Source organism: Lissotriton helveticus, chromosome 2_1 (assembly GCF_964261635.1).
Source record: "Lissotriton helveticus chromosome 2_1, aLisHel1.1, whole genome shotgun sequence".
In the NCBI taxonomy this organism is placed as follows: domain Eukaryota; kingdom Metazoa; phylum Chordata; class Amphibia; order Caudata; family Salamandridae; genus Lissotriton; species Lissotriton helveticus.
In genome coordinates this window covers 1,424,425,195-1,424,437,510 of record NC_136059.1, presented here as the reverse complement: position 1 = coordinate 1,424,437,510, position 12,316 = coordinate 1,424,425,195, and positions in this window count along the sequence as shown.

The following is a 12,316-nucleotide window of genomic DNA, read 5'->3' as shown; positions in this document are numbered from 1 at the left end:
AGCCGAGCAGCAAATTTCTACTTAACCACCTGCTATAATGAGAGACATCAGGGCTGCATCTTTTGAGCCCAGTACTGAGCCTGAAAAGCGTTTCCAACCCCACTTACAAGTGAAACTTGCTAAAATGTGCCTCTCTGCTCTTCACTGAAAAGCTCGGTTCTGCATACATTTTTAGCATACGTTTGCTCCTGCTGGGTCAGCCGAGCAGCGAATTTCTAATTAACCACCTGCTATCATGAGAGACATCAGGGCTGCATCGTTTGAGCCCAGTACTGAGCCTGAAAAGCGTTTCCAACCCCACTTACAAGTGAAACTTGCTAAAATGTGCTTGGCTGCTCTTCACTGAAAAGATGGTTCTGCAACATTTTTAGCATACGTTTGCTCCTGCTGGGTCAGCCGAGCAGCGAATTTCTAATCAACAACCTGCTATCATGAGAGACATCAGGGCTGCATCTTTTGAGCCCAGTACTGAGCCTGAAAAGCGTTTCCAACCCCACTTACAAGTGAAACTTGCTAAAATGTGCCTCTCTGCTCTTCACTGAAAAGCTTGGTTCTGCATACATTTTTAGCATACGTTTGCTCCTGCTGGGTCAGCAGAGCAGCAAATTCTAATTAACCACCTGCTATCATGAGAGACATCAGGGCTGCATCTTTTGAGCCCAGTACTGATCCTGAAAAGTGTTTCCAACCCCACTTACAAGTGAAACTTGCTAAAATGTGCCTGGCTGCTCTTCAGTGAAAAGCTTGGTTCTGCATACATTTTTAGCATACGTTTGCTCCTACCGGGTCAGCCGAGCAGTGAATTTCTAATTAACCACCTGCTATCATGAGAGACATCAGTGCTGCATCTTTTGAGCCCAGTACTGAGCCTGAAAAGCGTTTCCAACCCCACTTACAAGTGAAACTTGCTAAAATGTGCCTCTCTGCTCTTCACTGAAAAGCTTGGTTCTGCATACATTTTTAGCATACGTTTGCTCCTGTTGGGTCAGCCGAGCAGCGAATTTCTAATTAACCACCTGCTATCATGAGAGACATCAGGGCTGCATCTTTTGAGCCCAGTAATGAGCCTGAAAAGCAATTCCAACCCCACTTACAAGTGAAACTTGCTAAAATGTGCCTCTCTGCTCTTCACTGAAAAGCTTGGTTCTGCATACATTTTTAGCATACGTTTGCTCCTGCTGGGTCAGCCGAGCAGCAAATTTCTACTTAACCACCTGCTATCATGATAGACATCAGGGCTGCATCTTTTGAGCCCAGTATGAGCCTGAAAAGCGTTTCCAACCCCACTTACAAGTAAAACTTGCTAAAATGTGCCTGGATGCTCTTCACTGAAAAGCTTGGTTCTGCATACATTTTTAGCATACGTTTGCTCCTGTTGGGTCAGCCGAGCAGCGAATTTCTAATTAACCACCTGCTATCATGAGAGACATCAGGGCTGCATCTTTTGAGCCCAGTACTGAGCCTGAAAAGCATTTCCAACACCACTTACAAGTGAAACTTGCTAAAATGTGCCTGGCTGCTCTTCACTGAAAAGCTGGTTCTGCAACATTTTTAGCATACGTTTGCTTCTGCTGGGTCAGCCGAGCAGCAAATTTCTACTTAACCACCTGCTATCATGAGAGACATCAGGGCTGCATCTTTTGAGCCCAGTACTGAGCCTGAAAAGCGTTTCCAACCCCACTTACAAGTGAAACTTGCTAAAATGTGCCTCTCTGCTCTTCACTGAAAAGCTTGGTTCTGCATACATGTTTAGCATACGTTTGCTCCTGCTGGGTCAGCCGAGCAGCGAATTTCTAAATAACCACCTGCTATCATGAGAGACATCAGGGCTGCATCTTTTGAGCCCAGTACTGAGCCTGAGAAGCTTTTCCAACCCCACTTACAAGTGAAACTTGCTAAAATGTGCCTGGATGCTCTTCACTGAAAAGCTTGGTTCTGCATACATTTTTAGCATACGTTTGCTCCTGCTGGGTCAGCCGAGCAGCGAATTTCTAATTAACCACCTGCTATCATGAGAGACATCAGGGCTGCATCTTTTGAGCCCAGTACTGAGCCTGAAAAGCGTTTCCAACCCCACTTACAAGTGAAACTTGCTAAAATGTGCCTCTCTGCTCTTCACTGAAAAGCTTGGTTCTGCATACATTTTTAGCATACGTTTGCTCCTGCTGGGTCAGCCGAGCAGCAAATTTCTAATTAACCACCTGCTATCATGAGAGACATCAGGGCTGCATCTTTTGAGCCCAGTACTGAGCCTGAAAAGCGTTTCCAACCCCACTTACAAGTGAAACTTGCTAAAATGTGCCTGGATGCTCTTCACTGAAAAGCTTGGTTCTGCATACGATTTTAGCATATGTTTGCTCCTGTTGGGTCAGCCGAGCAGCGAATTTCTAATTAACCACCTGCTGTCATGAGAGACATCAGGGCTGCATCTTTTGAGCCCAGTACTGAGCCTGAAAAGCGTTTCCAACCCCACTTACAAGTGAAACTTGCTAAAATGTGCCTCTCTGCTCTTCACTGAAAAGCTTGGTTCTGCATACATTTTTAGCATACGTTTGCTCCTGCTGGGTCAGCCGAGCAGCGAATTTCTAATTAACCACCTGCTATCATGAGAGACATCAGGGCTGCATCTTTTGAGCCCAGTACTGAGCCTGAAAAGCGTTTCCAACCCCACTTACAAGTGAAACTTGCTAAAATGTGCCTCTCTGCTCTTCACTGAAAAACTTGGTTCTGCATAAATTTTTAGCATACGTTTGCTCCTGCTGGGTCAGCCGAGCAGCGAATTTCTAATTAACCACCTGCTATCATGAGAGACATCAGGGCTGCATCTTTTGAGCCCAGTACTGAGCCTGAAAAGCATTTCCAACCCCATTTACAAGTGAAACTTGCTAAAATGTGCTTGGCTGCTCTTCACTGAAAAGCTGGTTCTGCAACATTTTTAGCATACGTTTGCTTCTGCTGGGTCAGCCGAGCAGCAAATTTCTAATTAACCACCTGCTATCATGAGAGACATCAGGGCTGCATCTTTTGAGCCCAGTACTGAGCCTGAAAAGCGTTTCCAACCCCACTTACAAGTGAAACTTGCTAAAATGTGCCTCTCTGCTCTTCACTGAAAAGCTCGGTTCTGCATACATTTTTAGCATACGTTTGCTCCTGCTGGGTCAGCCGAGCAGCGAATTTCTAATTAACCACCTGCTATCATGAGAGACATCAGGGCTGCATCTTTTGAGCCCAGTACTGAGCCTGAAAAGCGTTTCCAACCCCACTTACAAGTGAAACTTGTTAAAATGTGCCTGGCTGCTCTTCACTGAAAAGCTGGTTCTGCAACATTTTTAGCATACGTTTGCTTCTGCTGGGTCAGCCGAGCAGCAAATTTCTACTTAACCACCTGCTATCATGAGAGACATCAGGGCTGCATCTTTTGAGCCCAGTACTGAGCCTGAAAAGCGTTTCCAACCCCACTTACAAGTGAAACTTGCTAAAATGTGCCTCTCTGCTCTTCACTGAAAAGCTTGGTTCTGCATACATTTTTAGCATACGTTTGCTCCTGCTGGGTCAGCAGAGCAGCAAATTTCTAATTAACCACCTGCTATCATGAGAGACATCAGGGCTGCATCTTTTGAGCCCAGTACTGAGCCTGAAAAGCGTTTCCAACCCCACTTACAAGTGAAACTTGCTAAAATGTGCCTGGCTGCTCTTCACTGAAAAGCTTGGTTCTGCATACATTTTTAGCATACGTTTGCTCCTGCTGGGTCAGCCGAGCAGTGAATTTCTAATTAACCACCTGCTATCATGAGAGACATCAGGGCTGCATCTTTTGAGCCCAGTACTGAGCCTGAAAAGCATTTCCAACCCCACTTACAAGTGAAACTTGCTAAAATGTGCCTGGCTGCTCTTCACTGAAAAGCTGGTTCTGCAACATTTTTAGCATACGTTTGCTCCTGCTGGGTCAGCCGAGCAGCGAATTTCTAATTAACCACCTGCTATCATGAGAGACATCAGGGCTGCATCTTTTGAGCCCAGTACTGAGCCTGAAAAGCGTTTCCAACCCCACTTACAAGTGAAACTTGCTAAAATGTGCCTGGATGCTCTTCACTGAAAAGCTTGGTTCTGCATACATTTTTAGCATACGTTTGCTCCTGCTGGGTCAGCCGAGCAGTGAATTTCTAATTAACCACCTGCTATCATGAGAGACATCAGTGCTGCAGCTTTTGAGCCCAGTACTGAGCCTGAAAAGCATTTCCAACCCCACTTACAAGTGAAACTTGCTAAAATGTGCCTCTCTGCTCTTCACTGAAAAGCTTGGTTCTGCATACATTTTTAGCATACGTTTGCTCCTGTTGGGTCAGCCGAGCAGCGAATTTCTAATTAACCACCTGCTATCATGAGAGACATCAGGGCTGCATCTTTTGAGCCCAGTACTGAGCCTGAAAAGCGTTTCCAACCCCACTTACAAGTGAAACTTGCTAAAATGTGCCTGGCTGCTCTTCACTGAAAAGCTGGTTCTGTAACATTTTTAGCATACGTTTGCTCCTGCTGGGTCAGCCGAGCAGCGAATTTCTAATTAACCACCTGCTATCATGAGAGACATCAGGGCTGCATCTTTTGAGCCCAGTACTGAGCCTGAAAAGCGTTTCCAACCCCACTTACAAGTGAAACTTGCAAAAATGTGCCTGGATGCTCTTCACTGAAAAGCTTGGTTCTGCATACATTTTTAGCATACGTTTGCTCCTGCTGGGTCAGCCAAGCAGCGAATTTCTAATTAACCACCTGCTATCATGAGAGACATCAGGGCTGCATCTTTTGAGCCCAGTAATGAGCCTAAAAAGCAATTCCAACCCCACTTACAAGTGAAACTTGCTAAAATGTGCCTCTCTGCTCTTCACTGAAAAGCTTGGTTCTGCATACATTTTTAGCATACGTTTGCTCCTGCTGGGTCAGCCGAGCAGCAAATTTCTACTTAACCACCTGCTATCATGATAGACATCAGGGCTGCATCTTGAGCCCAGTATGAGCCTGAAAAGCGTTTCCAACCCCACTTACAAGTGAAACTTGCTAAAATGTGCCTGGCTGCTCTTCACTGAAATGCTTGGTTCTGCAACATTTTTAGCATACGTTTGCTTCTGCTGGGTCAGCCGAGCAGCGAATTTCTAATTAACCACCTGCTATAATGAGAGACATCAGGGCTGCATCTTTTGAGCCCAGTACTGAGCCTGAAAAGCGTTTCCAACCCCACTTACAAGTGAAACTTGCTAAAATGTGCCTGGCTGCTCTTCACTGAAAAGCTCGGTTCTGCATACATTTTTAGCATACGTTTGCTCCTGCTGGGTCAGCCGAGCAGCGAATTTCTAATTAACCACCTGCTATCATGAGAGACATCAGGGCTGCAACGTTTGAGCCCAGTACTGAGCCTGAAAAGCGTTTCCAACCCCACTTACAAGTGAAACTTGCTAAAATGTGCTTGGCTGCTCTTCACTGAAAAGATGGTTCTGCAACATTTTTAGCATACGTTTGCTCCTGCTGGGTCAGCCGAGCAGCGAATTTCTAATCAACAACCTGCTATCATGAGAGACATCAGGGCTGCATCTTTTGAGCCCAGTACTGAGCCTGAAAAGCGTTTCCAACCCCACTTACAAGTGAAACTTGCTAAAATGTGCCTCTCTGCTCTTCACTGAAAAGCTTGGTTCTGCATACATTTTTAGCATACGTTTGCTCCTACCGGGTCAGCCGAGCAGTGAATTTCTAATTAACCACCTGCTATCATGAGAGACATCAGTGCTGCATCTTTTGAGCCCAGTACTGAGCCTGAAAAGCGTTTCCAACCCCACTTACAAGTATAACTTGCTAAAATGTGCCTCTCTGCTCTTCACTGAAAAGCTTGGTTCTGCATACATTTTTAGCATACGTTTGCTCCTGTTGGGTCAGCCGAGCAGCGAATTTCTAATTAACCACCTGCTATCATGAGAGACATCAGGGCTGCATCTTTTGAGCCCAGTACTGAGCCTGAAAAGCATTTCCAACCCCACTTACAAGTGAAACTTGCTAAAATGTGCCTGGCTGCTCTTCACTGAAAAGCTGGTTCTGCAACATTTTTAGCATACGTTTGCTTCTGCTGGGTCAGCCGAGCAGCAAATTTCTACTTAACCACCTGCTATAATGAGAGACATCAGGGCTGCATCTTTTGAGCCCAGTACTGAGCCTGAAAAGCGTTTCCAACCCCACTTACAAGTGAAACTTGCTAAAATGTGCCTCTCTGCTCTTCACTGAAAAGCTCGGTTCTGCATACATTTTTAGCATACGTTTGCTCCTGCTGGGTCAGCCGAGCAGCGAATTTCTAATTAACCACCTGCTATCATGAGAGACATCAGGGCTGCATCGTTTGAGCCCAGTACTGAGCCTGAAAAGCGTTTCCAACCCCACTTACAAGTGAAACTTGCTAAAATGTGCTTGGCTGCTCTTCACTGAAAAGATGGTTCTGCAACATTTTTAGCATACGTTTGCTCCTGCTGGGTCAGCCGAGCAGCGAATTTCTAATCAACAACCTGCTATCATGAGAGACATCAGGGCTGCATCTTTTGAGCCCAGTACTGAGCCTGAAAAGCGTTTCCAACCCCACTTACAAGTGAAACTTGCTAAAATGTGCCTCTCTGCTCTTCACTGAAAAGCTTGGTTCTGCATACATTTTTAGCATACGTTTGCTCCTGCTGGGTCAGCAGAGCAGCAAATTCTAATTAACCACCTGCTATCATGAGAGACATCAGGGCTGCATCTTTTGAGCCCAGTACTGATCCTGAAAAGTGTTTCCAACCCCACTTACAAGTGAAACTTGCTAAAATGTGCCTGGCTGCTCTTCAGTGAAAAGCTTGGTTCTGCATACATTTTTAGCATACGTTTGCTCCTACCGGGTCAGCCGAGCAGTGAATTTCTAATTAACCACCTGCTATCATGAGAGACATCAGTGCTGCATCTTTTGAGCCCAGTACTGAGCCTGAAAAGCGTTTCCAACCCCACTTACAAGTGAAACTTGCTAAAATGTGCCTCTCTGCTCTTCACTGAAAAGCTTGGTTCTGCATACATTTTTAGCATACGTTTGCTCCTGTTGGGTCAGCCGAGCAGCGAATTTCTAATTAACCACCTGCTATCATGAGAGACATCAGGGCTGCATCTTTTGAGCCCAGTAATGAGCCTGAAAAGCAATTCCAACCCCACTTACAAGTGAAACTTGCTAAAATGTGCCTCTCTGCTCTTCACTGAAAAGCTTGGTTCTGCATACATTTTTAGCATACGTTTGCTCCTGCTGGGTCAGCCGAGCAGCAAATTTCTACTTAACCACCTGCTATCATGATAGACATCAGGGCTGCATCTTTTGAGCCCAGTATGAGCCTGAAAAGCGTTTCCAACCCCACTTACAAGTAAAACTTGCTAAAATGTGCCTGGATGCTCTTCACTGAAAAGCTTGGTTCTGCATACATTTTTAGCATACGTTTGCTCCTGTTGGGTCAGCCGAGCAGCGAATTTCTAATTAACCACCTGCTATCATGAGAGACATCAGGGCTGCATCTTTTGAGCCCAGTACTGAGCCTGAAAAGCATTTCCAACACCACTTACAAGTGAAACTTGCTAAAATGTGCCTGGCTGCTCTTCACTGAAAAGCTGGTTCTGCAACATTTTTAGCATACGTTTGCTTCTGCTGGGTCAGCCGAGCAGCAAATTTCTACTTAACCACCTGCTATCATGAGAGACATCAGGGCTGCATCTTTTGAGCCCAGTACTGAGCCTGAAAAGCGTTTCCAACCCCACTTACAAGTGAAACTTGCTAAAATGTGCCTCTCTGCTCTTCACTGAAAAGCTTGGTTCTGCATACATGTTTAGCATACGTTTGCTCCTGCTGGGTCAGCCGAGCAGCGAATTTCTAAATAACCACCTGCTATCATGAGAGACATCAGGGCTGCATCTTTTGAGCCCAGTACTGAGCCTGAGAAGCTTTTCCAACCCCACTTACAAGTGAAACTTGCTAAAATGTGCCTGGATGCTCTTCACTGAAAAGCTTGGTTCTGCATACATTTTTAGCATACGTTTGCTCCTGCTGGGTCAGCCGAGCAGCGAATTTCTAATTAACCACCTGCTATCATGAGAGACATCAGGGCTGCATCTTTTGAGCCCAGTACTGAGCCTGAAAAGCGTTTCCAACCCCACTTACAAGTGAAACTTGCTAAAATGTGCCTCTCTGCTCTTCACTGAAAAGCTTGGTTCTGCATACATTTTTAGCATACGTTTGCTCCTGCTGGGTCAGCCGAGCAGCAAATTTCTAATTAACCACCTGCTATCATGAGAGACATCAGGGCTGCATCTTTTGAGCCCAGTACTGAGCCTGAAAAGCGTTTCCAACCCCACTTACAAGTGAAACTTGCTAAAATGTGCCTGGATGCTCTTCACTGAAAAGCTTGGTTCTGCATACGATTTTAGCATATGTTTGCTCCTGTTGGGTCAGCCGAGCAGCGAATTTCTAATTAACCACCTGCTGTCATGAGAGACATCAGGGCTGCATCTTTTGAGCCCAGTACTGAGCCTGAAAAGCGTTTCCAACCCCACTTACAAGTGAAACTTGCTAAAATGTGCCTCTCTGCTCTTCACTGAAAAGCTTGGTTCTGCATACATTTTTAGCATACGTTTGCTCCTGCTGGGTCAGCCGAGCAGCGAATTTCTAATTAACCACCTGCTATCATGAGAGACATCAGGGCTGCATCTTTTGAGCCCAGTACTGAGCCTGAAAAGCGTTTCCAACCCCACTTACAAGTGAAACTTGCTAAAATGTGCCTCTCTGCTCTTCACTGAAAAACTTGGTTCTGCATAAATTTTTAGCATACGTTTGCTCCTGCTGGGTCAGCCGAGCAGCGAATTTCTAATTAACCACCTGCTATCATGAGAGACATCAGGGCTGCATCTTTTGAGCCCAGTACTGAGCCTGAAAAGCATTTCCAACCCCATTTACAAGTGAAACTTGCTAAAATGTGCTTGGCTGCTCTTCACTGAAAAGCTGGTTCTGCAACATTTTTAGCATACGTTTGCTTCTGCTGGGTCAGCCGAGCAGCAAATTTCTAATTAACCACCTGCTATCATGAGAGACATCAGGGCTGCATCTTTTGAGCCCAGTACTGAGCCTGAAAAGCGTTTCCAACCCCACTTACAAGTGAAACTTGCTAAAATGTGCCTCTCTGCTCTTCACTGAAAAGCTCGGTTCTGCATACATTTTTAGCATACGTTTGCTCCTGCTGGGTCAGCCGAGCAGCGAATTTCTAATTAACCACCTGCTATCATGAGAGACATCAGGGCTGCATCTTTTGAGCCCAGTACTGAGCCTGAAAAGCGTTTCCAACCCCACTTACAAGTGAAACTTGTTAAAATGTGCCTGGCTGCTCTTCACTGAAAAGCTGGTTCTGCAACATTTTTAGCATACGTTTGCTTCTGCTGGGTCAGCCGAGCAGCAAATTTCTACTTAACCACCTGCTATCATGAGAGACATCAGGGCTGCATCTTTTGAGCCCAGTACTGAGCCTGAAAAGCGTTTCCAACCCCACTTACAAGTGAAACTTGCTAAAATGTGCCTCTCTGCTCTTCACTGAAAAGCTTGGTTCTGCATACATTTTTAGCATACGTTTGCTCCTGCTGGGTCAGCAGAGCAGCAAATTTCTAATTAACCACCTGCTATCATGAGAGACATCAGGGCTGCATCTTTTGAGCCCAGTACTGAGCCTGAAAAGCGTTTCCAACCCCACTTACAAGTGAAACTTGCTAAAATGTGCCTGGCTGCTCTTCACTGAAAAGCTTGGTTCTGCATACATTTTTAGCATACGTTTGCTCCTGCTGGGTCAGCCGAGCAGTGAATTTCTAATTAACCACCTGCTATCATGAGAGACATCAGGGCTGCATCTTTTGAGCCCAGTACTGAGCCTGAAAAGCATTTCCAACCCCACTTACAAGTGAAACTTGCTAAAATGTGCCTGGCTGCTCTTCACTGAAAAGCTGGTTCTGCAACATTTTTAGCATACGTTTGCTCCTGCTGGGTCAGCCGAGCAGCGAATTTCTAATTAACCACCTGCTATCATGAGAGACATCAGGGCTGCATCTTTTGAGCCCAGTACTGAGCCTGAAAAGCGTTTCCAACCCCACTTACAAGTGAAACTTGCTAAAATGTGCCTGGATGCTCTTCACTGAAAAGCTTGGTTCTGCATACATTTTTAGCATACGTTTGCTCCTGCTGGGTCAGCCGAGCAGTGAATTTCTAATTAACCACCTGCTATCATGAGAGACATCAGTGCTGCAGCTTTTGAGCCCAGTACTGAGCCTGAAAAGCGTTTCCAACCCCACTTACAAGTGAAACTTGCTAAAATGTGCCTCTCTGCTCTTCACTGAAAAGCTTGGTTCTGCATACATTTTTAGCATACGTTTGCTCCTGTTGGGTCAGCCGAGCAGCGAATTTCTAATTAACCACCTGCTATCATGAGAGACATCAGGGCTGCATCTTTTGAGCCCAGTACTGAGCCTGAAAAGCGTTTCCAACCCCACTTACAAGTGAAACTTGCTAAAATGTGCCTGGCTGCTCTTCACTGAAAAGCTGGTTCTGTAACATTTTTAGCATACGTTTGCTCCTGCTGGGTCAGCCGAGCAGCGAATTTCTAATTAACCACCTGCTATCATGAGAGACATCAGGGCTGCATCTTTTGAGCCCAGTACTGAGCCTGAAAAGCGTTTCCAACCCCACTTACAAGTGAAACTTGCAAAAATGTGCCTGGATGCTCTTCACTGAAAAGCTTGGTTCTGCATACATTTTTAGCATACGTTTGCTCCTGCTGGGTCAGCCAAGCAGCGAATTTCTAATTAACCACCTGCTATCATGAGAGACATCAGGGCTGCATCTTTTGAGCCCAGTAATGAGCCTAAAAAGCAATTCCAACCCCACTTACAAGTGAAACTTGCTAAAATGTGCCTCTCTGCTCTTCACTGAAAAGCTTGGTTCTGCATACATTTTTAGCATACGTTTGCTCCTGCTGGGTCAGCCGAGCAGCAAATTTCTACTTAACCACCTGCTATCATGATAGACATCAGGGCTGCATCTTGAGCCCAGTATGAGCCTGAAAAGCGTTTCCAACCCCACTTACAAGTGAAACTTGCTAAAATGTGCCTGGCTGCTCTTCACTGAAATGCTTGGTTCTGCAACATTTTTAGCATACGTTTGCTTCTGCTGGGTCAGCCGAGCAGCGAATTTCTAATTAACCACCTGCTATAATGAGAGACATCAGGGCTGCATCTTTTGAGCCCAGTACTGAGCCTGAAAAGCGTTTCCAACCCCACTTACAAGTGAAACTTGCTAAAATGTGCCTGGCTGCTCTTCACTGAAAAGCTCGGTTCTGCATACATTTTTAGCATACGTTTGCTCCTGCTGGGTCAGCCGAGCAGCGAATTTCTAATTAACCACCTGCTATCATGAGAGACATCAGGGCTGCAACGTTTGAGCCCAGTACTGAGCCTGAAAAGCGTTTCCAACCCCACTTACAAGTGAAACTTGCTAAAATGTGCTTGGCTGCTCTTCACTGAAAAGATGGTTCTGCAACATTTTTAGCATACGTTTGCTCCTGCTGGGTCAGCCGAGCAGCGAATTTCTAATCAACAACCTGCTATCATGAGAGACATCAGGGCTGCATCTTTTGAGCCCAGTACTGAGCCTGAAAAGCGTTTCCAACCCCACTTACAAGTGAAACTTGCTAAAATGTGCCTCTCTGCTCTTCACTGAAAAGCTTGGTTCTGCATACATTTTTAGCATACGTTTGCTCCTACCGGGTCAGCCGAGCAGTGAATTTCTAATTAACCACCTGCTATCATGAGAGACATCAGTGCTGCATCTTTTGAGCCCAGTACTGAGCCTGAAAAGCGTTTCCAACCCCACTTACAAGTATAACTTGCTAAAATGTGCCTCTCTGCTCTTCACTGAAAAGCTTGGTTCTGCATACATTTTTAGCATACGTTTGCTCCTGTTGGGTCAGCCGAGCAGCGAATTTCTAATTAACCACCTGCTATCATGAGAGACATCAGGGCTGCATCTTTTGAGCCCAGTAATGAGCCTGAAAAGCAATTCCAACCCCACTTACAAGTGAAACTTGCTAAAATGTGCCTCTCTGCTCTTCACTGAAAAGCTTGGTTCTGCATACATTTTTAGCATACGTTTGCTCCTGCTGGGTCAGCCGAGCAGCAAATTTCTACTTAACCACCTGCTATCATGATAGACATCAGGGCTGCATCTTTTGAGCCCAGTATGAGCCTG